Raw genomic sequence first — 27,231 nt, forward strand, 5'->3', positions numbered from 1 at the left:
AGTTCCTCGCGGTCTGTTGGCCTCATTTCTTTGCCATATGGGCCCTCCAATGGGCAAACATCACAGCAAGCAAACAAGATGAAAGGCACAGTCTTTTGCAGCCTACTCCCAGAAGTGACATCCTTAACGTTCACCATATTCTGCTTGTTAGAATCCAGTCACTTGGTCCAGCCTACACTCAAACACAGGGTTTTACACCAGGCATGACTATTAGGAGGTGAGGATCAAGGGGGCCATCTTGGAAAGCTGCCTCCCACAGTGACCAAATCCCAAGCTAAAGTGCCTTTTGTAATCTGATTAGTGGGGTAACATTTCATCCCGTTTCATCATTTCTACTTCTCCAGGTCACACAAACCAACGTAGTACAGCACGGGAGAGGATTACACGAGGGGGTGAATACCAGGAGGCGAAGCTCAGTGGGAACCGTCCTAGGGGCTGCCCGTCACAGCCCAGCCAGATGAATTTCTCCTCTTCACTTTGCTCTGGGTCCCAGAGGCTGACTAATGGGGAACACATCAACAGGCTCTCTGGCTTCTGTTGAGATACAGCTAGCCAGGAGCACGGGCAGGAGAGCAGAGGGAGGAGAGTGAGGTTGGGGTATTCCCCCAGCTCCCTCGCTGCAGGCTGGCTGCATCTAACTCCTGACAGGTGGCTCTAAGAAATTGTCATCTGGACTGCCCTTCGTGCACTAAATGTTTGGCCGACCAGTCTCTTAGTCCGACCTTCCTCCGAAACTTTCCCTACAGTATCGCTGAAAGGGTCACTTCCAAGAACAAAACTGAATGAATGAAATGAAATGAAATAAATGAAATGCACTGTTCCTCTGTCTCCTAATACGACTCAGGCCAGCTGGGGGCGCCCCCTTCTCGTGGTCCTCGAGGGCCCGCCTTTGGGGCCACTCAGGGCTCAGTGTCATCCCAGACAGGGCTGATTTACACTTCCCTCCACCAGGCGCGGGATGAGAGTCGTTGACCTAATTCTCTAATGGCTCTCACGGGCCACCGTAGCGGACCGCCTGCTTGAACTCAGGGCGCGCGATGCCAGCGCCGCCATGTTGTCTCCGGCCACTTCCGCTTTTACCTCACCTGGTCCTGCCTTTCGGCTCCGCGCAGCACCTCCAGGTGTGCGTGGAAGCTCCCGGGCTCGCGCTCGTCGCGGAAGCCCTGCCTTTCCCGCGCTGTCTCGGAGCAATCCCGCAGACGTCTATAGAGTTCGCTCCCGCACCTAGCGATGTGCTCCTCGAGACAGTCTCCGGAGAGAGAAGATGCGAACTACACTGTAAGCACCTCTAAGGCTCCTTTACCCATCCCCAGGCCGGGAACGGGGACGGGTGGAGGGAGGGGAGGCCCAGTGTCCAATTAATTAGCGAGATGGCAAGCAGTCCAAAAATCCCCGTCCTACTTAAAACCTGCCTGAAACTGCAAACAAAACGTAGGAGTTACCGTGACGATGAAACTGTTAGCTTCAGGATTGTAACTTACCTTCTCGTTGTAAAGTTTAAGCACTTAGGTTTGTTCGTTAATTTCTGCGCTTTCCAGGCTCCTTGATGTTTGTGAACTCGTTCATAAGCACCTAATCTATAATCTCCTTCTAAAACAAGTTTTTTTTTTAAAAAAGAGCGAAATCATTTTAAAACCCTGCTGGATGCTTACCCTGTAAGGATGGTGAATAATGATAACTCTGCAGCTGGGGCGCTGAAGCCAGCTACATACATAAGATTCAGGACTCTATCTTCTGCCTCCCTGACGCCGGCCAGGTTCCGTCACCAGTGTGAGGCGCAGATTTTTCCATTGTAAAATGAGAATCTTCTGGAAAGGCTGTTGTGAGTTTATTGGAGATCAAGTATACAAATATGCCTCGTATGTGCTTGGCATACAGTAAGCCTCCTAAGATAGACTAGAAATGGTATTAAAAAAACATCATTAATTTCTTGTTTCACGATTCTGCACGAGTCACATCTTCAAGCCTTCAACCAAACTGCTGAAGGACCTGCCCCATTTGCACCCTCCCCCACTCAGCTCTTCCCTTGCTGAACGTCTCAGGAATTCAGTATCCCAGCGTGTCTCCGAATCTACAGACCCTTCTCACTGCCCCAGCTCTCAGCAAATGACCTGTTTTTTGCTTCAAGCTATTAAGTAGTAGCTGCCTGATAGTCCTCCCTTAACAGCCCTCAAACTTTCCTCTCCAACACCTATGCTTTCCTTCTAGTACAATCCAAGTAGTATCCTCTCTCCTGCCAACCCCTCTGCCTGTCTCCTGAAGCCTCACAGCTCTCCATTCAAGCCCTGGAGAACACTTAAAACAAAAAAACATTTTTTCTCCACTTGTCAACCTTCCATGATTTCCCTTTGCTCTCAGGATCCACCCCAGTGCCCCTATAGACTCCCCAGGCTGTGCTCTAGCCTACCATTTCTTCCTAAAAGCATAATTAACATCAGTTTAGGCTAGTTTTTTTCACTGAGTTGTCTTGAGTATGATGTGGGATTTGGAAGAGCCCTTAAGAAAGGTGAAGACAGAGTGAAATGGAGGAGTTGGGAAGCTTTCAAAGCAGAATGGTGTTCTCTCAAAGCTGTGAGGAAGAACTAACCTCTAGGTTAGTTTGCAGAGCAATCACTTTGTCCGTTTGGCAGGAGAGGCCCTAGTGAGTCTCCAGGGGTCTCTGGCCCAGCTGATGATTTCTTAGCTTGTCAGGCTTTTTATTTTTTACTATGGGAACAGGTCATGAAAGTATTTTCACCCCAAGCCACAAAATCCTGAGAAATATCCAAGTCTTAGACAAATCCAGTCAATTTTCAAAAAGCTCTTCTGGGGGACGGGGCTCCTGGGTGTCTCAGTTGGTCGAGTGTTCGACTCTAGATTTCAGCTCAGGTCTCAATCCCCTCCTGAGTTGGTCTCTGTGCTGACGGTGCAGAGTCTGCTTGGGATTCTCTCTATCCCCTCCCCTGCTCCCTCACTCCTGTGCACTGTGTGCTTTGTCAAAATAAATGAATAAACTTCAAAAAAAAAAAAAGGGGGGGCTCTTCTGGGTTCACATTTACTGAAGATGTTTGCCGTGATGACATCTTGGTGCAAGTTTTCCAGAAACTTGAACCAAAACTCTCCCTTTAGAAATACTACTTTATCGAACTCTCGAGTAAGCATTAAATTTTTGTGTTGTTCACAGAAATTTAAATAAGGAAACTGAAGGTAGGTAGGAGTCTCAAGGCTGATGGTAACTGGAAACCTCTTACAGAATTTCCGTAGACTGGCTTATTTATTATACAGTTGGCTCAGCAGAACCATTTTGTGATGAAACCGCAAGATGAGTCCCAGTTGGGACAGAGCAGGGACTCCCATTTGGCCTCTTGTCAACTTCTATTGCATAGAGAGCACAAGAGCCTGATTCAGTATCATACTTCTTTGGGGACCATGAAGGAATCCCAGGGGATCTTTCTCCCACTCTGGGAGAGGGTCTGGGACCCATTAGAGCAGCTGGACGCAATCCCTTCATGGCTGCGTCAGTGTCACTGTGCTGAGTAAGTCTGTCTCCAGCGTCGGGGGTTCTGCCTACTTTCATTCAGACAATGCAGTTCCCTTTTCCCTTCCTTCCCAGTTTCCTTCCCTCCTCCTTTAACCTTCCTCTTCTTTTCGCTGCTCTTTCCCCTCCTTCTCTGTAGGGTGGCTACCAGACAGCTTCGGCTTAGCTCCTCTCAGCCTGTGAGAGCGTGTTCTTTCTGGCCAGTAACTAGCCAGCAGAGGCGGGAGAGGCCTGCCTCGCACTGTGCACACACTTTGCAGACTTTGGTTGAACCTGGCTCTCTCTGATGGACTAAGGAAAGCAGGACACCAAGTTTATTTGTAAATATGGGAAATGCTCGGCAGATTCCCAAAGACTTTCCCTTGGGTTGCGTTCTTAATGACTGCAACCAGTTCTAATTAGATGCCTTGAAGAAAAAGAAATTAGTTTTCTTTGTAACTCAGCCTGGCCCCAGTATACTTTGGGTGATCAAAAGAAATGGCTACCAGGTGCCTGGGTGGCTCAGTCAGTTAGGCGTCCAACTCTTGATTTCAGCTCAGGTCAGGATCTCACAGTTGGTGGGATCGAGCCCCAAGTCATAGATCTCTGCTGCCAGCGCAGAGGCTTTTGGGGATTCTCTCTCTGCCCCTCCCCTGCTCACGCTCTCTCTCTCTCTCTCTCTCAAAAATAAATAAACTGTAAAAAAAATAAATTCTGTTTTACAATTGGATCTGTTTTGTAAATGTTCTCAAAAGTGGGGAGAGATCCTTTATGTACAGACCTGTATGAAACTGTGCCAAGACCCAGGCTGGCAGGACTTGTAGGATGTATGTGTTGGCCTCCATTTTTACCCCACCTCCAGAGGATTGAGAGCCAGATTTGCTCATGATCTTACCTTCCAGCCACTGCCAAACCGTCTCCATTCAGAACCTCCTTTACAGGTCCCAGCTGGCTTCTCTCAGCCTCCTGCTCCAACAGCCCCTAAGCCCCATCTTCCCTAGTCAGGCTCCTAAAGAACCAGAATCCCCAAAACTGGAGCCCCCAGCACTATCCCTGGTAAGGCTCCAGGCTAGTTCCTTCCTTACCCTCACCACCAGGCCCAGGGGCTTTATCCCCTTCGGGAGGTGATTGTTGGGAATGGGGCAATTACTAGAGTACATGTCCTTTTCTCTGTGAGAGTTCTAGGGGCATGCAAAGAAAGGTTTGATAGATTTTCAGAAAATGCTGATAAGTTTAGGGATGAGTTTGTCAGACTGGGGCTGATGTTCTCACTGACCCGGCAGGACGTCGGTGTCATTCTAGCACACTGTTGCATCCCTGGTGAAAGAGATCATGTTATGAGAAAGGCTAGAGAGTGCAGACAGTCTAGTAACCGCTTATCCTCACCACTAAGTCTGCAGGGTACGTGGTGAAGTGGTCCCAGAACAGGTCCCCTGCTGAGACCCTGGACAATATTGGCCAAACGAGAAGGAGGCGTTCTATCACTTGTTTGTCCGGAGGGATGAAAAGGTATATAATAACACTGGTAAATTATGATAAGGTTAGTGAGAGATCATTCGAGGGAAGGATGAAAACCTGGCAGTCTCTCTGAGCTGGGTAACAGACATTCAGAAAGCATGCTGACACAGACCTGTGCACCTGGAGTGCACAGAAGGAAGGGCATTGCTTGCCATGGGTTTTATTACCCTGTCTGCTCCAGGTGTTAGGAGAAAACTACAGAAGTCGGGGGCTGGTTCTTGGACTCCCCTGTCAATCTTGGTGGAGGAGGCCTTTGAGGTCTGTAATAACAGGCAGAGTCTGGTGGGGATACCCCCACGGAATGGTTCCAGGTCCAAAAACACCCATTTACAGAGCCAGTAAAATCATTCAAACCCAGTCTTCCACGTCCACCCAACACCCGTTAACCTGACAGCAAAATGTTGAGTCCACCAGCCGCGACCTGGTGTATCAGTGTAGATCCCAGGTTTCCCCCATATGACACCTCTTGTGCTCTTTGCAGGACCCCCACCTGCAGCCAGGCTGCTAGAGAAACCTACATGCCCAGTACCGTTAAATGCACCTGTCCACCAAAAGGTAGTTAGCCCTACCCCTGAGCCCTGTTCCACTTTATGTACAGTCAACCATCTGCGGTTCGGACACAGCATGAGATCCAGAAGATACGGCCCCGGTAGTGGTGTTACTCAGGTTGTTACACGGGGTCACAGGAGTCCTGGACTGCCAACACTGAAAACCACAGAGACGGTGACAGGTACTCTTTGTGGCTTCCCCCTAACCACCCATCCTTGGGTCCCTTAGAACCACCCCTACCCAGGACTCTGATGGTTAGCTAAAGGAATCATGTTCCTGGGAGTGGTAGATGGGAAGGGGATAGCAGTTCAATACCTCGATACCAACCATACTAGCGGTGATTGGACTGCGGGGTATATTGCACCCCTCCCTCGCCCCGAGGATATTTAAGTATTCTCCCATGACCCCTGGAGCACTCAGCTATCACCATGAAGAACCAGATGAGCAGTACGTCTGCTGATTGCCAGAATAGTTCCTTGCCCGGTTCCTTGATAGAAGTAGCTGGGGAGATAATTTAAAACAGCTCTGTCATATGCTGTGTCCCTGGTAGTGGCTGAAACAGGACAGGGTTTTAAACTCATACAAAAATCACTAGATTCTAAAGAAAAAAAAAAGTCCTTGGATTCTCTGGTTTCTATGGTCTCAGATCTCCAATTAACCTTGGATTATGTCCCAGCTGAACAAGGAGGAATAGGTGCTGTTGTAGATACATCTTGTTGCTTCATTAATGTTTCTTGACAGGTGGAACAGAAGGCTGACGTCATCCTCCAGCAGGCAACATGGCTACATAATTTAACAACCCCACTGCCCAAACCACCTGGGACTCCATTAAAGGGGACCTCCCAAATGTTGACTTGGTTCTTGCCTTTTCTTGGGCCTTTAGTGGCCATGTTATTGCTATCACTTTGTGGGTCCTGTGTTTTTTTAAAAAAATTTTTTTTTCAATGTTTTTTTATTTATTTTTGGGACAGAGAGAGACAGAGCATGAACGGGGGAGGGGCAGAGAGAGAGGGAGACACAGAATCGGAAACAGGCTCCAGGCTCCGAGCCATCAGCCCAGAGCCTGACGCGGGGCTCGAACTCACGGACCGCGAGATCGTGACCTGGCTGAAGTCGGACGCTTAACCGACTGCGCCACCCAGGCGCCCCTTTGGGTCCTGTGTTTTTTTTTTTTTTAATTTTTTTTTCAACGTTTATTTATTTTTGGGACAGAGAGAGACAGAGCATGAACGGGGGAGGGACAGAGAGAGAGGGAGACACAGAATCGGAAACAGGCTCCAGGCTCTGAGCCATCAGCCCAGAGCCTGACGCGGGGCTCGAACTCACGGACCGTGAGATCGTGACCTGGCTGAAGTCGGACGCTTAACCGACTGCGCCACCCAGGCGCCCCTGGGTCCTGTGTTTTTAATCTCCTGGTAGACTGTGTCTTCTAGGCTTCAACAATTCGAAGTCAAGCTAATGGTGGTGGAAGGGTTCCAACCTGCACCAGTAGAGGGGGATCCCAGTCCTTATAAATCATTAGAACAGTCAGCTAGACACTTCCAGGGCAGGAGAGGGACAAGAGCCCCCACTCAGCAGGAAGCAGTTTCTGAAGATGAGACCTTTGGTCCCTTCTCCATAGGAATAAGGACAGTCACAATACTTGGAGTGGGGATTAAGATGGAGGAAGTCCCCTCAACCCTGACTGCTAAATCCAGGGCTCCTTGGCTGCCTCCAGGAGGAGGAAAAAAAACAAAAACCAAAAAACTAAAACTCTGTGCCTCTTGAGTAGTACATCTTGCAGGAATGGCCGAGGGCAGATGCTTACTGCAAAGACTGAGCCAAACCAGTCAGTGCCACGATGGACCCCAGTGGTGACTTTCTCCCTTATTATAATAAAAATCCTGCCCAAGGGTAGAGCTTCAACATGCTGATTAGACATGTAATGCACAAAGAAGCAGGACCTTTAAGGAAACCAGAGCTGAAAATTCCCCACCTCTCTGTGTGCAGATGTCACCCTTTTCCCACCGAAGTCTCTTTAAAAGCTCTCCCGGACCTGTCTTCAGGGAGCTAGCCGGAGAGCTCTTTCCTCTGTGCTGTCTCCCTTGTGCTGGAGCATCAGCCCCAGTAAAACCTTGCTTGGAACTCCCGATTGGGATTGGCTTCTGGTCAATTTCTATTGTTTATTAAGCCCAAGGGCCTTTGGTATCAGGCCTCTGGTTTTACCGGTGGATTCTCAGCACCTGGGAGAATTGATTGCTGATGAGAATTGCTTAAGAACCCTCCCAGGTTGGCTTCACAAGTCAGATCCAGTATCTTTCATCCTATGGTGAAAAAGAAACAAGGAGGCATTCCAGGGCTATGACAGCACTTCCAGAATGGCTGCTGTTGTTTAATAGCGTCAGAGGCCAAAGGAGCATTGACCACTCCCAGCTGGAGATGATAAACAAGTTACCTGGAGTGAGTGACTGATATCCTGTATTTGGCAGGCACACCGTGGGCTTTTAACCAGAAAGCATGGTCAGAGGTTTGGATTTCTCTCCGTGTTAGATCCTCTTCCTCTCATATTTATTGTAAACAGCTGTATTCTAATTTTGTTCAAGTTTTGGGGCCAAATTTCTAATGATTGAATAACCATGAGAGTTATTTCTTCCTAAGCATCTTGTTTACTGAGATCATCTTAGCTGATGATTGGACAGCATAGAGGCAAATCTACACTGGTCTTTGATAAATATAGGTTTTAAATATACAAGCCATATTTATTTAGCTTCAAATTATTTTATATGCTCTATATACCTGTCTTTTAATCTGAAACATTCTTTTAAATTCTGTTAGAGCTTTTACTTATTTGACGTGTCCTAAAGATGTTACTCAGACTCTTCTGAGGGCAAAGACAATGTTTACATTTTCCACATTTTTTATGGATGAATAATATTCCATTGTGTATATGTATTTATACAGGTATGTAAACACACACAATACACCACAACTTGTTTATCCATCCATCAACGGACACTTAGATTCTCTCTCCGTCTTGGCTATTGTGAATAATGCTGTTGTGAACATGCCAGCGTGGATATCTCTTCAACATAGTGCATTTTGTCTTCTTCAGATATGTACTCAGAAATGGGATTGCTGGATCATATGGTAGTTCTACTTTTAATATATTTTTTTTAACGTTTATTTATTTATTTTTTGAGACAGAGAGAGACAGAGCATGAACGGGGGAGGGTCAGAGAGTGGGAGACACAGAATCTGAAACAGGCTCCAGGCTCTGAGCTGTCAGCACAGAGCCCGACGCGGGGCTCGAACTCACGGACCGTGAGATCATGACCTGAGCCGAAGTCAGACGCCCAACCGACTGAGCCACCCAGGCGCCCCTTAATATTTTGAGTCAGACGCTCAACCGACTGAGTCACCCAGGTGCCCCTCCTTTTACTGTTTTTAGTTTGGAGTTTATTTTGCCCGATACAAACATAGCTACTCCTTTTTTGGGCTGTTTTGTTTTGGTTACTATTTTCTTGAAATACTGTTTTTTATCCCTGCACTTCCAGTCTGTGCATATCTTTAAGGTTAAGGTGAGTCTCTTGTAGGCAACATATTATTGGGTCTTGTTTTCTGTTTTTGTTTTTTAAATCGATTCAGCCATCTATGTCTTTTATTTGGAAAATTTAATCCATTTACATTAAGGTAATTATTGACAAGTAAAGACTATTGCCATTTTGTTCATTGTTTTCTGACTGTTTTATAGATCCATTGTTCTTTGTTTCTTATCCTCTGTCTTTTTGTGTTTGATGTCTTTTGGTATCAGTAAGCTTTGACTTCTTTATCGTGTTCTTTTGTGTAATTACTACAGGTTCTTTCCTTGAGGTTACCTTGAGGCTTAAATAAATTATCTTAAAACTATAACACCCTTTGTAAAAAAAAAATTTCTTTTAACATTTATGTATTTTTGAGACCGAGAGAGACAGAGCATGAATGGGGAGGGGCACAGAGAGAGGGAGACACAGAATCTGAAACAGGCTCCAGGCTCCGAGCTGTCAGCACAGAGCCCGACGCGGGGCTCGAACTCACGGACCGTGAGATCATGACCTGAGCCGAAGTCGGACGCTTAACCGACCAAGCCACCCAAGCACCCCTATAACACCCTTTTTTTAAGTTGAAAAGGACTTCAACAGCATTCCTAAACTTTAAACTTTTACTTCTCCTCCCCCTCACTATTAAAGTTAGGATGCTAAGGTTCACACATTTTTTGATATTGTGTAGTCAGTAACAGATTATTGTAGTTAAGGATATTAACTATGTTTGTTTTTTAACTAACATTTTTTTATGTTTATTAATTTTTGAAAGACGGAGAGAGACAGGGCACAAGCAGGGGTGGGGCGGAGAGAGAGGGGGACACAGAATCTGAAGCAGGATCCAGGCTTTGAGCTGTCAGCACAGAGCCCAATGCAGGGCTTGAACTCACGAACCGCGAGATCATGACCTGAGCTGAAGTCGGATGCTCAACTGACTGAGCCACCCAGGCACCCCTGTTTTTTAACTTTTAATCTAGAGTTGTAAGTGAATTACATACCACATTACCATATTATAGAATCTAACTTTGACTATATATATTTACCAATACCATAAGTTTTATGTAACTAATTTTTATTAGTGCCCTTTTACTTCTACTCAAAGAACTCCCTTTAATAGTTCTTGTAACACAGGTACAGTGGTGGATGAACTTCCTCAGCTTTTGTTAAGGAGAGTCATTATCTTTCCTTCATTTCTGAAGGAAAGCTTTGCTGGGTATAAAATTCTTGGTTTACAGATTTTTTTTTTTCTTTCAACATTTTTTAGTATATCAAACCATTCTTTCCTAGCCTGAAAAGTTTCTGTTGATAAATCCACCAATAGTCTTATGGAGGTTTTCTTATATGAAACTTCCATGTTTTCCTGGTGCCTTCAGAATTCTTTTTGTGTCTTTGACTTTTGACAGTTATAATGTGTCTTGGGGTAGCCCTATTCATGTTCAGTTTATTTGGGATTCTTTGGACCTCATGGATCTGGATGTCCATTTCTCTCCTGAAGTTTGGAAAGTTTTTAGCTATTATTGCTTTAAATATGTTTTCTGTCCCTTTCTTTTTCTCTTCTGGCATTTCAGTAATGCAGATATTGTTTCTTTTGATTATATTCTATAAGTACCGTAGGCTTTCTTCACTTTTTTTCATTCTTTTTTCCTTTCGCTCCTCTGATTTCAGATGTCATATTTTCTTTTTTTTTTTTAATGTTTATTTATTTTTGAGAGAGACAGAGAGAGAGAGGGAGAGAGAGACAGAGCATGAGCAGGGGAGGGGAAGAGAGAGAGGGAGACACAGAATCCAAAGCAGGCTCCAGGCTTCACGCTGTCAGCACAGAGCCTGACATGGGACTCAAACCCATGAACTGTGAGATCATAACCTGAGCTGAAGTCGAACGCTCAACCAACTGAGCCACCCAGGCGCCCCTAGATGTCATATTTTCTAAATCAGTGATTGTTTTGCATTTCATTAGGTTGAGTCTACTTTTGAAGCTCTCTGTTGAATTTGTCAGTCATTGCATTTTTCAGCTCTAGGATTTATGTTGTTGTGGGGTGTGTGTGTGTGTGTGTGTGTGTGTGTGTGTGTGTGTTTCTCTTTATTGAACTTCATGCATTGTTTTCCTAATTATGTTTAGTTCTATGTATGTTCTTTCTGTATGTTCTTTTAGCTCACTGAACTTTAAGAGGACTATCCTGAATTATTTGACAGCTTATAGATTTCCATTTCTTTAGGATCAGTCATCAGAGCTTTATTAGTTTCCTTTGGTGGTGTCATGTTTACCTGATATTTTATCATCCTTGATTCCTTATATTGGTATCTGTGCATTTGAGTGAGCAGTTTCCTCTTTTAGACTTTTAGACTTTTAGACTCACTTTGGCAGAGACCAGTCAGCTCAGTGTGGGTTATTGGACATGTCTGCTGATAACATCCTTGGGCAGAGGTGACCTGCTGTGGAGGCCACTGCCCAGGTTTGAGGCTAGGGGGGTGCAGATACTGCTGCCTGAGAACTCTTAGGACTGCTGGCTTGGTTCCCTGCCCAAGTGAGGCTATAGAATAGGCTCTGCATTTGCCTGGGTTCTCTGGTCAGGCTTACTAGACGGTCAGGACTGAGTACTATACTCAGCAATAGATGGCACTGTGAATATTCTTCCCTGGTGGGGCAGCAGGATGGGCCCCAGGAGCTGTGCAGCTCATTGTTTGTGAACCTGAATCAGGCAAGACTGTGCACTGAATTCCCTGGCCAGAAGGGGCCACTGGCTTTGCTCTGCAGAAGGGGGAAGCCACAGGCTGTGCTCTCTGTTCAAGAGCCGCTGTAAGCAGGGCTGTTGGATGGACTGTGCGAGTTCCTGTGTGCAATGGTTAGGTTCTCTGATTGAGTGGGCTGAAGGCTGTATTCAGCAATGGGCAGGTCTATGACTTCTGCCCAGGCTAGTTTCAAGCAGCCTCATAGGTGAACCAGATCAGGCTTTCTGATCTGGAAGGACTGGGAGTTACAGTCAGCCATGTGCCAGGCTGTGACTCACCTCTGCCTGTGTGGGGCAGGCTCGTTCACAGGGCTTACAAAGCTCTTTGTTTGAGGACCCTACCATCAGGCAAACCTGTATCCTGCTGAGTTCCCTCATCAGACTGTGCTATTGGCTTGGCTCTGCACAGGCAAAACTGCTGGTTGGAACCGCTCCGTGGGTGCTGCAGGTAGGAATTTGGTTTAGCAAGATTTGAATGCTGGTTGTTGGTGTCGTTCCCCATTTTCTATTGCAATCAGGTCTCCAGTAGTTGAGCCCTCTAGATTCCTCCACAATCCCTGGGGGTTAGTCCAACTAGAGGCTCCCAAGAGACAACCCACAATGCTGGGGAAGCTGGATGTCCACCCTGGGCTCTCTCTTTCCACTGGAGGAACTATAGGCTCCGGGAGACCTTTCAGCACATTGCTGTGTCAGCCTTGGGGAGAGGCAATGAGGTCAATGTATAACTGTTCCTTTTACCCTTCTATTGAGGTCTTTTTTGGTTTCTATGATGCAAGGGGTGCTTCAGCCTATGTTCTAGGATTCTGTCAGTGGTGTCTTGTTTATGATTAGTTGTCGAACTCCTGGTGAGGAGGAGTAGAGTCAGGAACAGACTATGTTGGCATCTTGGTGACATCACTCCTGTGTATCTTCTTTGTTGAAGTGCCTGTTCAGATCTTTTGCCTGTATGGATCTAAGTTTTGTGGGAGGTTTTATTTGTTTAGGGTTTTTTTTGCATATGAATATCCAAATGTTCCAGCATCACCTTTTGACAAGTCTGTTCTTTCTCCATTGTCTTTGTACCTTTGTAAAAAATTGATCGTCCATATATGTGTGTGGGTTTATTTCTGGACTTTTAATTTTGTTCCATTGATCTGTTTGCTGCCTTTAGGCTGATACCAGCCTTTAGGCTGTTCTGATTATAATAGCTTTATAGTAATTCTTGTGATCAAGTAACATTAGCCTTCCAACTTTATTTTTCTTTCTTATTTTGGTTATTTTAGGTTCTTTGCATTTCCATTTGAATTTTAGCTTGTCAACTGAATTGAAATTGAATCAGCTTGGCAATTTTCATCAAAAAATCTTGTGGGATTTTGATTGGGATTGCATTAATTCTACAGATCAGTTCATCCTCTTTCCCTCCATTGTTTTTTGTTTTTGTTTTGTTTTGTTTTGTTTTTTACAGAAAAGGCTACTGTGCAGCCTTTTCTGCATTTGGCTCTTCTCACTTCCTAGTGAATCATGGTGATCTTCTCCCTCAGTCTCCATTTTAGTTTTATTGTGTTCTGTTGTCTGGATGTATTTGTTAAATTCTTTTGGTCCCTTATGATGGATTTCTTGCTCATCTCCAATGTTTTGCTCTTATAAATAGTGCTGCAGTACAATAATTATACATGGTTTTTTTTTCCCCCCCTCTGTGGGCAAATAGAACTGCAAGATAAATTTGAGAATTGTGATTGCTAAATCAAAGTGTATGTGCCTTTGAAATTTTAATGGATTTTGTTGAGTTGCCCTCCCTAGAGTTTCATCAATTTATATTCCTGCTAATAATAAGTTAGAAAGCCTGTTTTCCCATGGTCTCAACAGTGTTACCAGACCTTTCCTTTTTTGTCAGGTTGATAGGTGTGGATGGTCTATCAAACTCATTTTGGTTTGCATTTCTTTAGTACAGGTAAGTTCATTTTTTTATTTTTTAAGTAAGCTCTGTGCCCAATATAGGGCTTGAGCTCATGACCATGAGGTCAAGAGTCACATTCTCTACCAACTGAGCCAGCCAGGTGCCCCTGACAGGTCTTTTTTAAGAGCTATTTGTATTTCTTCTTTTTGTGATTTTTTTGTTTAATCCATGTACTTTGCCCATTTTTTTTTTCTGTTGGACTGTCAGAATCTTTCAGTTCCAAGGAAGTCTTTGTGTATTAGAGAGATTAGCCCTTTGTGTGATATGAGTTGTAAATATTTTTCCCACTTTGCCGTTGACTTTGCTTATACCATTTTTTTTTCTTCTATAAAGAAGGCTTTCCTCCTTATGCATTTGAACTCATTAGCCTCTCCTTAGAGGCTTGGATTTTTAATTTTAATTAGAAAGTCTTTCTCTACTCTTAGTCTCTAGTTGAATTTTCTCATGTTTTTCTTTAAAAAAAATTTTTTTTTTTACTGTTTATTTTTGGGAGAGAAAGAGCACGAGCAGGGGAGGGGCAGAGAGAGGGGGACACAGAATCTGAAGCAGGCTCCAGGCTCTGGGCTGTCAGCACAGAGCACGACGCAAGCTCGAACTCACGAACCACAAGATCATGACCTGAGCTAAAGTTGGCTGCTTAACCGACTGAGCCACCTAGGTGCCCCCTCATGTTTTTCTTGTAGTACCCTTATGAGTTGTTTTTTTATTTTTACAGTTATATCTTGTATATGGACTTTAGTCTACTAAAATGTGTGGTATCCAGTTTGTTTTCTTGTTGTTCCAACACCCTTAATTTAAAAACCTGTGAGGTGCCTCGGTTGGTTGAACATCTGACTCTTGGTTTTGATCCGACTCTGGTCATCATCCCAGGGTCGTGGGACCGAGCCGCATGGCGGGCTCTGTGCTGAGCATGCAGCCTGCTTGGGATTCTCTCTCTCTCATCCTCTCAATCTCTGTCTCATCTCCTGCCCCTTTCCCCTGCTCATATGTTCTCTGGACCTCTCTAAAAGAAAATGAAATGAAATAAAATGAAAAGAAATAAAAGGAAATGAAAAATGAAATGGAATGTGAGGTGAGAGGTAAGCCTGTCTTTACCCTACTGATCTCTGATGCCATCTTGATGTATGGTTAGTTTCTGTGTGTTTGAGTCCATTTCTGGGTTTTCTGTTCTGTCCCATGGATTGTGTAATTATGCATCAGAATAACACTTTAAATTACTTTTTAAATTATGATTTGTTATCTGATAGCAGTAGTCTGTCCTCGTTGTCTCTTTCAGTTTTCTGGCTCTCACTAATTTTTCCATACACACTTAAAATCAGCCTATTAAAGAAAACTTGTCATTTTCATGGGGATGATATGCCATGTATAAGTTAGAGAGAATCAACTCTTTATGGTGTTATGTCTTAGACAAGAACATGACATGCCTTTCACTTGCTCAGTTCTTCTGAATACACTGGTGTTTTGACATTGTTCATTTTAGGTCTTACTTCTAAAGTTTATTCCCAAGTATTTTGTCTTTTTAATAGCAATCACAAAAATGATCTTTTCCCTATTACGTCTTCTATTAGTTGTTTGTAAAAATGGAAGTTACCTTTGTATTTTGTTTGTACTATCTTGTTGAATTATCATAGTTGTTTTTTTTAGTTGAATCTCTTGGATTTTCCAAGAATACCACCATACCCCCTTCAAAAATGATAGATTTGTTTCCTTCCTTGAAAATTTTATCTCTATTTGGTTTTGGAGGTTTTCTCTTTCTTTCTTTCTTTCTTTCTTTCTTTCTTTTTTTTTTTTTTTTTTTTTGTCTAATTGTTTTCAAATTATTTTCCCTCTCTTTTCCTTGGGTTTGCTGTTCTTTCATGGATTGTATCATTTGGAATTGCTTCCAGCCACAAATAACAGGAAACCTAACACAGTTTACACAAATAAGGCTTTATTTTTCTCACACAGAAGTAGTCTGGAGGTAGGAAGTCAGTAGTTCAGCCATATCAGTAACCTGATATTTTTCTCTGCCCTCTTAACATGTTGGCTTGTTGCCTCGTGATCACAACATGGCTGCCAGAGCTCTGGGCATCTTAATCATATTCAAAGTAGGAAGAAGTGAGGTGAGAGACAAGTAAAATGAATCTTCCATCACACTCTCCTTTTGTCTCATTGACTAGAAGTAGGTCACATAGCTATTCTTAGCTACAAGGGAGTTTGGGAAAGCGGGTATTTACACTTCCAGTCTCTGTAGTGGAGGTAGGCAAGGAAGAAGGAGGTTAGGAATGGGCAGTGAGTTATCTACTCATATTTATTGGAGATATTATTTCTTCTTTGTATGCAAGAGTAAAGGAAGATCTTTGTACTGATCCCAAAGAAATTATATCATCTTGAAGGCTAAGGTGGTTTTGCTTTGTTGTTGTTGTTTGTATAAAGAGAAAATCAGGTTTTCCAGTAATTCATGTAACATAAATTTAACCATTTTAAAGTGTACAACTCAGTGGCATTAACACATTCATAACGTTGTGGAACCATCATGTCTATCTAATTCCAAACATTTTTATCTCCCCCTTTACCCCCCCCCCCCCCCAAAAAAAAAAAACGAATACGCATTGTGATGGTTAATTTTATGTGTCAACTTGGGTAGGCTATAGTGCCAGTTGTTTGGTCAAATACAAATCCAGGTGCTGCTATGAAGATATTATTAACATTTGAATCAAAAGACTTCGAGTAAAGCAGGTTACCCTCCATAATGTGGATGGGTCTCATCCAATGAGTAGAAGGCCTTAAGAGAAAAGGCCGAAGTTCCCCAAAGAAGAAGGAATTTGGCCTCCACACTGCACCATAAAATTTCTGCCTCAGTTTTCATCATTTAGACTCAAAAATGCAACATCCACCCCTGTTGGAATTTCAGCCTGTCGGCCTGCTGCCTTGCACATTTCAAACTTGGCAGTTCCTTAAAATCAGCCAGTCAGTTTCTTCCCCACCCTAGCTCTTCTCCCCTCCATATACATATACATACATACATACATACATACATACATACATACATCCTTCCTTTGGATACTGTTTCTCCCCTGGGGAACCCTGACTAATACACCCATTAAATTCAATCCCTATTTCTGTTGTGTGCTGGTGTCAGCCTGTCAATAACCAATGTCATGGTTGGACCCACCCTTGTTCTTATTATCATTGCAAGATGCCCATCAGGAACCTGAAAAAATAAGTTTATTACCTACAGGACCTAGAAATGACACAGCATGCCTGGGGCTACACTGCAAGGGGTTCTGCTTTTATTGGGGGTGGGGAGTGGAGTCTGTGGTTTCATAGGCTCACTCTATTGGCAAACTTAAAACAGAAGAGCATGAAGTCAAAGTGTGGAAAGAGAAAAGGCAAGTGGCCCAAATGGTCAGTTATCAAAATCAACCACGATCTCTAAAACAAAGGAGCCTAAGCAGGAGTAGACAGCCTAGCTTTTTATTTAGTTGTTGCCGGCCATGTGTTTTTTCGAGATCCCCTTTTGAAGTGGATGCCTGGGCAATCGAGGCTCAAGTCAGGCACTTGCATTACAGACAACAACAACAACAAAACTGTCAGGGCTTATACTACAATTCCCTTTTACGCATAACCCCTAACAACCACATATCAGCTGTCTCCATATATTTAACTATTCTGGGTATTTCATATAAATAGAATGATAAATATGTAAACTTGAACCTGGCATCTTTCATTTAGCGTAATGTGTTGGAGGTTTTCCCCCCATGCGGCATATGTAGTAGCACTCCATTCTTTTTTATTTTTACTTAGTTTTTTAAAAATGCTTATTTATTTTGAGAGAGAGAGAGTGTGTGCGTGTGTGTGTGTGTGTGTGTGTGTGTGTGTGTGCGTGCACACATGCATAAATGAGGTGTGGGGGAAGGGGGACAGAGACAGAGAGAGAATCCCAAGGCTCTGTCCTGTCAGTGCAGAGCCCAGTGCAGGGCTCGATCTCCCAACCCTGGGATCATGACCTGAGCCGAAATCAAGAGTCAGACACTCGACCGACTGAGCCACCCAGGTGCCCCAATTCTGCCTATTTTTAAATTGGATTCTTGTTTTTGTTGTTATTGAGTTGTATGAATTCTTTATATATTTTTGATATTAACCTCTTATCAGATACATAATTTGCAAATATCTTTTATTCAGTAGGTTGCCTTTTTGTTTTGCTGATGATTTTCTTTACTGTGCAAAAGCTTTTTAGTTTGATATAGTACTGATGGTTTATTTTGGCTTTCGTTTCCCTTGCCTGAGGAGACATACCCAGAAAAATGTTGCTAAGGACAGTGTCCCAGAGTTTACTGCCTATGTTTTCTTTTAGGAGCTTTATAGTTTCAGGTCTTACAGTTAGGTCTTTATTCCATTTTGAAGTTTTTAAAATTAGTTTCTTAATTTAAGTATAATTAACATACAGTTATATTAATTTCAGGTGTATAATACAGTGATTCAGCAATTCTGTACTCAGTGCTCATCACTGTAAGTGAACTCTTAATCTTCACCTATTTTACCCATCTAACTCACCTACCTCCCCTGTTCTCTATATTTACATTTTTTTGGTTTGTCTCTTTGTTCTTCACTTTGTTTCTTCAATTCCACATGAGTGAAATCATATGGTATTTGTCTTTCTCGGACTTATTTCACTTAGCATTATACCCTCTAGTTCCATCCATGTTATTGCAAATGGCAATTCTTTTTTATGGCTGAGTAATATTCGTGTGTGTGTGTGTGTGTGTGTGTATCCTGCAACCTTATTGAATTCATTTATCAGTTTTAGTAGTTTTTTGGTGGAGTCTTTAGGGCTTTCTATATGTAGTATCATGTCATTTGCAAAGAATGACAGTTTTACTTTCTCCTTACCAATTTAAATGGCTTTTATTCCTTTTTCTTGTCTGATCGCTGTGGCTACGACTTCCAATAATACGTTGAATAAAAGTGGTGAGAGTGGACATCTTTGTCTTATTCCCGATCTTAAGGGAAGAACTCTCAGGTTTTCACCATTTATTATGACATTAGCTGTGGATTTTTCACATATGGCCTTTATCATGTTGAGGTATGTTCCTTGTAAGCCTACTTTGTTGAGGGTTTTTTTTTTTTTTTTTATCATGAATAGATGTTGTTCTTTGTCAAATGCTTTTTCTGCATTTATTGAAATGATCATATGGTTTTTATCCTTTCTCTGATTCAAGTGATCTATCATATTTATTGATTTGCAAATGCTGAACCATCCTTGTATCCCAGGAGTCAATCTCACTTGATTGTGGTGATTTTTTTAATGTATGGTTGCATTTGGTTTGCTAATATCTTGTTGAGGAATTTTGCATCTGTGTTGATCAGATATATTTGTTTGTAGTTTGATTTTTTAAATAATGTCTTTATGTCTTTTGGTATCAGGACAATGCTGGTCTCATAGACTGAATTTGGAAGCTTTCCTTCCTCTTCTGGTTTTTGTTTTGTTTTGTTTTGTTTTGTTTTGGAATAGTTTGAGAAGAATGGGTATTAACTCTAAGTGTTTGGTAGAACTTACCTGTGAAATCATCTGGTCCTGGACTTTACTGGTTGAGAATTTGGGGATTATTGATTCAGTTTTATTGCTAGTAATTTATCTGTTCAAATTTAGGTTTATATGTAAAATACTATGCATAAAGCAGTCTATATTAGGTTGATGGTCATTTAAGTTCAAACCCATTCTAAAAGTGCTAAATTTGGACTCCCCTCTTCCCACCATTTTATGCATATGGTGTCACTATACTTTACATCCTTTTATTTTGTGGATCCCTCAACTGATTTTTATAGATATAATTAATTTTACTGTTTTTGTGCTTTAACCTCCATACTGGTTTCATAAATGATTAATGTACTACTTTTATTATGTTTGTTTGTAGCTGTGAAATCTTTTCCTTTACTAGTTTTCTTGCTCCTGATTGAGGCCTTTCCTTTCCACTCAGAGAATTCCCTCTAACGTTTCTTGTAAGACTTGTTTAGTGGTGATGAATTCCTTTAGGTTTTGTTTGAGAAACTCTTTATCTCTTTATTCTGAATGATAGTCTTGCTGGATAGAATATTCTTGGTTTGAGGTTTTTTCCTTTCAGCACAAATGAGCACTCCCTTCTGGTGTGCAAAGTTTCTGCTGAAAAATCAGCTGATAGCCTTATGGAGTTTCCTTTGCATGTAACTGTTTTCCTTTCTCTTGCTGTTCTTAAAATTCTCACTTTTTGCCATTTTAATTATTATGCATCTTGTTGCAGACTTCCTCAGGTTGATTTTGTTGTAGGCTCTTTGTGCCTTCTGGATCTGGATTTCTGTTTCTTTTTCCACTTTAGGAAAATCTTCAGCTGTTATTTCTTCAAATAAATTTTCTGCCCCTTTTCCTCTCTCTTCTCCATCTGGGATCCCTGTAATATGAATGTTATTACACTTGATGCTGTCACTGAGTTCCCTTAACCTATTTTCATTTATTATTATTTTTTAACTGTTCCGTTTGGTTGGATTCCATTACTTTGTCTTCCAGCTCACTGATTTATTCTCCTGCTTTCTGTAGTCTACTATTTATTCCCTATAGTATATTTTTAATTTCAGTTACTGAGTTCTTCATGTCTGATTATTCTTTGAAAAGTATTTTCTTTTTTTTTTTTTTTTTTTAAATTTTTTTTTTTTCAACTTTTTAAATTTATTTTTGGGACAGAGAGAGACAGAGCATGAACGGGGGAGGGGCAGAGAGAGAGGGAGACACAGAATCAGAAACAGGCTCCAGGCTCCGAGCCATCAGCCCAGAGCCTGACGCGGGGCTCGAACTCACAGACCGCGAGATCGTGACCTGGCTGAAGTCGGACGCTTAACCGACTGCACCACCCAGGCGCCCCTGAAAAGTATTTTCTACTTCTTTGTTGAAGGTCTCAGTGAAATCCTGTAATCTATTCTCAAGTTTAGTAAGTATCTTTATGACCATTACTTTGAATTCTCAAAGTAATCAGATAATCAGGCATATTGCTTATCTCTGTTTCATTTAGCACTTTTGCTGTGATTTTTGTCCTTTCGTTTGGGAGATAATCCTTTGTTGCTTCATTTTATCAAACTCTCTGTGTCTGTTTCTGTGTGTTAAGAAAGTCATCTACACCTCCTGGTCTTGAAAGTGATAGCCTTATGAAGAAATGGTCTTATAGTGCTGTTACCATCCTGGCTCTTGGGCTCTCTAAACAACAGAATTTGACAAGAGGCTGAACAGGAGTTCCAGGCAAGCCTTTATTGGGGCTTATGCTCTAGCACAAGGGAGACACCACAAAGGGAAGAGCCTTCAGGCTGGCTTGAGGAGAGGTCAGAAAGAGTTTTAAAGAAACTTCGATGGGAAAAGGGTGACATATAAGCATGTAGAGATGGGGATTTCTTTTTTTCCTTCTTTTTAAAAAAATTTTTTATGTTTACTTATTTTGGGAGAGAAGAGAGAGCATGCACAAGTGGGGGAAGGGGCAGAGAGGAGAGATAGAATCCCAAGCAGGCTGTGCACCAACAGCACAGAGCCCAGTGCAGGGCTCAAACTTACGAACTGCAAGATCATGACCCGAGCCAGGATCAAGACTTGGGCGCTTAACCGACTGAGCCACCCAGGTGCCCCAAGGTGGGGAATTTCTTGACACGTGTGCACTTAAAGATCATGTATTTTTATGAGTCGTATGTGTATTTAGGATGTTAAATCTCCACCCTGGGTGTGATTTTTAGTATTATGATGAGGGAGAAACTTGGTGAAAGGTCAGCAGTGAGGTCCATCATGGCACAGACTGGTTTGACTCATTCTTTGCCAGTCTTTGTAGTAAGCATCTTCCTTTCAGTAAGCATCTCCCCTCCGCATTCCTGCAAGATGTACTACTCAAGAGGCACAGAGTTTTAGCTTTTCTTTTTTTTTTCCTTCCTTATGGAGGCAACCAAAGAACCCCAGATTTAGCAGTCAGGGTTGAGGGGACCCAAGTCCAGTCCCTCCTCCATCTCAATCCCCACTCCAGGTGTTGTGACCTCCTTATTCTTATGGAAAAGGGGCCAAAGGTCTCATCGTCAGAAACTGCTTCCTGCTGAGTGGGGTCTCTTGTCCCTGTCCTGCCCTGGAGGTGTCTTGCTGACTGTTCTAATGATTTATAAGGACTGGGATCATCCTCTACTGGTGCAGGTTGGAACCCTTCCACCACCATTAGCTTGACTTGGAATTGTTGAAGCCTAGAAGACACAAAGTCAACCAGGAGGTTAAAAACACAGGACCCACAAAGTGACAGCAATAAAATGGCCACTAAAGGCCCAAGAAAAGGCAAGAACCAAGTCAACATTTGGGAGGTCCCCTTTAATGGAGTCCCAGGTGGTTTGGGCAGTGGGGTTGTTAAAATTATGTTGCCTGTTGGAGGATGATGTCAGCCTTCTGTTCCACCTGTCAAGAAACATTAATGAAACAAGATGTATCTACAACAGCACCTATTCCTCCTTGTTCAGCTGGGACATAATCCAAGGCTAATTTGTGATCTAAGATGCTTGAAGTCAGAGTCTAATGATTTTTGTATGAGTTTAAAACCCTGTCCTGTTTCAGCCACCACTATGGACACGGTGGCTGTGACTTTGTTGTAAATTATTTCCCCAGCTAGTCCTATCCAGGAACCAACCAAGGTGATTAATTTGGTAATCAGTAGACCTACTGTTTGTCTGGACCTTTTTGGTGACAGATGAATTACATAGTTGTCAGGGAGTCCATCCCTTTGTCCAGCTGTTCAAATAATCATATGCCCTTGGGGTCCTTTCATCATCCCCACAGAGTAAGAGGTGCTAAGGCTGTCTATACACGAGCTATTGTGACAGTTTCCCTGAATCTTACCTCAAGTTGTCTAGCTTAGGCCAACAACAAACATTAAAAGAGAGAACTAGAATCTAACTTCCACAAGGGTGTTATTGAAACATAATTTTTTCTCTCTAAAGCCACTCTCATTTCCATCAAAGATAGCCAAATAAAGATTAACCTACTTGAAAAATAAGTTCAGTCCTAATAAACTTGGCCTGATTATTTACATAAGCATAGTAAGAATACTGATTGACTATGTAAGTTTGCTATATCTTGTTTGCTGGAACTTTTTATAAGGAATTTCCAATTAAACTTTTAATCTCCTTTCAAGGCCAGAAACCAGTCCAAATACGTGCTGTCACATTTGCCTTCAATACGTGTAGATTTGGGTGAGTTGCTTTTCTCAAGGTCTCCAAAATCTGAGGTTCCTGCACTTGCACTTTACTCACCTGGTAAAGCTGCTGGGAACTCTGGAAGCAAGGTGTCAGGCTAACATTTCCAAGGGGCTTTATTGGCTCCATAAAGTCAACCTTCATTCCTTACAGCTGTCTGGTCGCATCTGAGTCTGTGAATGTCTCTCTCAAATAATGACATTCCAGTCAAAGCCTTGGTTGTATAACCAGTGTTTCCAATCGTGCCCTGTTACAAGGAGAACAGATTCTTATTGAACTTATGTAAATAATTATAATTGCCACGTAAGAAAGAATACTCACTGAGAGCTTACGAATTCTGGAGGGTTCAGGTAGAGAGAAAAGATAAATGTTTCAGTTTGTTTACAAAGGAATATTTTATCAAATATCTGTAAGTAATAGATGTCATAAGAGAAAAATTTTCCTTAAATCTGAAAGAGCAAACATTAGATAACGAGCAGTGTTTCCAATAAGTCATAATAACTATAATATTTTTCAGTTCACTTAGTCCCATGTTATTAATTCCTATTTTGTGTGAATGCAGCTTTTCCCTTAGTTCCAGAAATTCTTACCCAGTTTAGCTTTATGATCTTGAAGATACCACAAATTTGTATTTGTAAAAAGTTCTTTTTATGAATCTTCTTGAAGCTGGAACACATTTGCAAGAGCATCAGAATGTAACTGTAAATGGCAGAACTCAAAAATGGGCATGGTTAAAAATCCAATGAGAGTCCCTTATAAAACAGGTGACAAGAAAATTTGGTTATTTTTGTGATGCACAGCACTTTAATAATTAGAATTTTAAGTGATAACGTTGTTCCAGAACATATTAAAATTTTAGGAATCTTATATACTTGCTGGAACATTTACTCACAGCATTTACTCACACAATAAACAGCATTCACTCACACAATAGAGCCTCAGATTTATCACCGTTTGTGCAAACTTCTCGTGTAACAACACACCAAATAGACAAGCCTAATTAGTTAAAAAGCCTTTAATTTAGAATTTGCATTTTGGGGAAGTTTGCTATAAACCTCAGAAGGTTCTAAAGAACATACCTAAATAGGATCATAGATTATTATAAAACAATATTTAATTATTCAACCAAGGTGGCAACAGAAGATTACAAAGGCAAATATATAGGGTTATATAGTTGTTAGCAAAAGTTAGCTCCTTTTTTTTTTTTTAAACTTTATTTTGAGAGAGAGAGAAAGCATGAATCGGGGAGGGGCAAAGAGAGAGCTAGAGAGAATACCAAGCAGGCTGCATACTGTCAGTGCAGAGCCCAACACACGACTTGAACCCATGAACCGTGAGATCATGACCTGAGCCGAAGTCGGGTGCTTAACTGACTGAGCCACACAGGCACCCTGAAAGTTAGCTCTTTTAATGTTGAGAGGATTTAGTTTTCTTAAGTAATCAAGGCCCTGATAAAACCAAATATAGAAATCTTGTTTTTTTCTGGGCAGATAAAGGAAAACAAAAAACTTTGTTTATAATTTATCAAGAGCAGACCAACAATCCAGGAAAACTTTGCTTTTTTCATAGAGGGAAAAACCAAATTTCAATCTTATATTAGTGTACTTTTAAGACTCCTCCATCCCAGTTTTTGTTCTGAACATTCATAAATTTTTTTTTCCAGAGATTACCTTTTACAAACCTACAACTTTTCTTTTTCATTCAGATTTTGCCCTAAGTTTTTTTTTGTCTCTAACCAGTCTCATTTCAGGACATAATGACTTTCTTTTCCCTCAACAAAAATGTATTTTTATTCTCCATACTTTATCTTACCAAAAACATATCTCTAACATCCCTTGATTGAGTACAGAGATGTTTTCCTTATTATTTCTAGTAGTCTCAATTACATTTATCAGTATTTTTCATGCTTAGAAACCTTAATTTCTAGTAGAAACTGAGTAGTAAGCAATTGTGAACTGTTATACTAGTATTCTTTAAAGATTTTTTTACCATTTATTTATTTATTTTGAGAGAGAGAGAGAGTGCACAAGCAGGGGCAGGGCAGAGAGAGTGTGTATGTATGAGTGGGAGAGGGGCAGAGAGAGAGAGGGAGAGAGAGAGAGAATCTCAAGCAGGCTCCACACTGTCAGAACAGAGCCCAATGTGAGCTCCAACCCATGAACAGTGAGATCCTGAACTGAAATCAAGAGTCAGACACTCAACCAAATAAGCCACCCAGGTACCCCCCCACCCGCCGTGTTCCGTAGATTGGCACATTTATGAATATATTTCATAATTTCTAAAACCATATTTCTTCATAGTACAGTCTTTTAATAAAGCATAAAATGTATTTATTAACAAACCCAAATTGATCTTTTAGTTTTCTTATAATAAGACAGTGTAGGTAAACCTGTGTTTAGTATTTAATGTTTCATTTTATCTTATTTGGAAAAGGCTTAGATATCCAATGAGTTTGAACCAATTTATCATTTAATTACCTAGCAAAACTTCAAGGCTACTAAAGATTTTGAAAGCTATAAACCTTTTTATATGTTTAACCCACTTGTTCTTACAATTACCCATGTGAACTGCATGTGACAAAATCAATCATTTTAAGTCATTGTTGAGACATTGCAACAGATACAACACAAATTTAGCTCATAAATTCAGGTAGAGTAAAAGCTGATATCTATTATATTTGATCTTGATAACTCTAAAACTCATGTCTATTTTAATGAAACCAACAACCTTGAAGTAGCTTTAATATTGAATATGTTGCACCTGTGTCTACCAAAAAGTTGATTGGGGCACCTGGCTGGCTCAGTGGGTGGAGCATGGGACTCTTGACGTCAGTGTTGCAAGTTCGAGCCCCATATTGGGTGTAGAGATTACTTGAGAATAAAACCTTTAAAAAAAAAAAAAAAAGTCAATTCCTTCCCCACTGTCAATTTTATCTGGAGCTCCAGTGGGGAAATCTGAAGTGGGCCACTGGAGTCCAGGGGAGTCTTTGGGCCCCTTCACGCTGATTTGGGAGGTGCTTCAGTTTGAACCTCATAAGGAAGTAGCCCGACAGCTTGGGGTGCTTTTTGCTCCTTGATAGTGAGGGTGGGGGGAGCAGGAGCTGCTGGTGTTGACGGCCCGAGGATCATATAGGAGTAGCCCAGGTGGAGGAACAGGAGGAGGGGGGAGGTAGAGGCAGAGGTGGCAGGGGCACCCCCCGGCAAGGCCAGAGGCAGATTCAAAGTTTGGACTAACACTTTTCCATCTGTTTCCTATCTCTCCCTCCTGCGAAACAGGCATTTCCCCTGGTTGCTTTTCAGCCCTTTCGAGGAGCTGGAGGAGCAGGCCGTGGGTTGGACTTTGGTTCTGGTGCCTGGGCTTGGGGCGGTGGATTTAGGATGTCCAGTGTCTGCCTGTCTCCCTCCTCCTCTTCCTCATTCCGACTTTTGGGAAGGGGGTCAGGTGTCTTATTGGATTTTTGTCCACACTTGTCTCTCTGGTCCTTCAGTTGGGTCACTTCCCCTGAAGCATCTTTATTTTTCTTTTTTTAATTTTAAAAGAAGTATTTTTAGAAGTGGTCACAGTGCGGCAGGCTCAGGGTATGGGATCTGGGGTGCGGCCCCTCTGTGCACAGGTGGAAGCCCGGGGCCTGAGCTCCCCTGCTTGGGGAGCAATAACGATGCAATGAAGCATCTTTATCATGGGGGAGCTTAAAAGCCTGAATGTAGGGAATCTCATCTCGTGTATTTGATCTCTGACAGAGTAACTCCGGTTGCGAGACGGTGTGATGATTTAACGATCCATTTAGTGGCCATCTTGTTACTGAGCTCAAAACATACATAGGCTCAGCAGTGTCACGATAAAACAGATTTTCCCTTTAGATACAGGATCACAACTGTAAGTGTGCCTATCAGACAGAATTCGCCCCAGCAGGCTGAGATGTGTGGAAACTAAATCCTCCCACCCTTATGCAGGCTACAGAAACAGACGAGGTCCGTCTCAGGTCTCCCTTCTTTGAGGAGAGAGGTACAGAGTCTGTTCCCACTCAGTTCTCTTTGGAGCTGAATGATTTAGACTCTCATATTATTAGCCAGAAAATTTACACAAGCCTTCTATTAAAACATCAATTTGTGTAATGCCGAATTAAAACAAATAATCCATCAACTCCTTTAGGTTATTCCCACCTGGAGAACACTACCAGTAACCATCAACAGCTGGAATCGAAGTCAGGATCATCAACTCAAATTGAGG

Source organism: Panthera pardus, unplaced genomic scaffold (genome assembly GCF_024362965.1).
Source record: "Panthera pardus isolate Hobbes unplaced genomic scaffold, ASM2436296v1 HiC_scaffold_15, whole genome shotgun sequence".
In the NCBI taxonomy this organism is placed as follows: domain Eukaryota; kingdom Metazoa; phylum Chordata; class Mammalia; order Carnivora; family Felidae; genus Panthera; species Panthera pardus.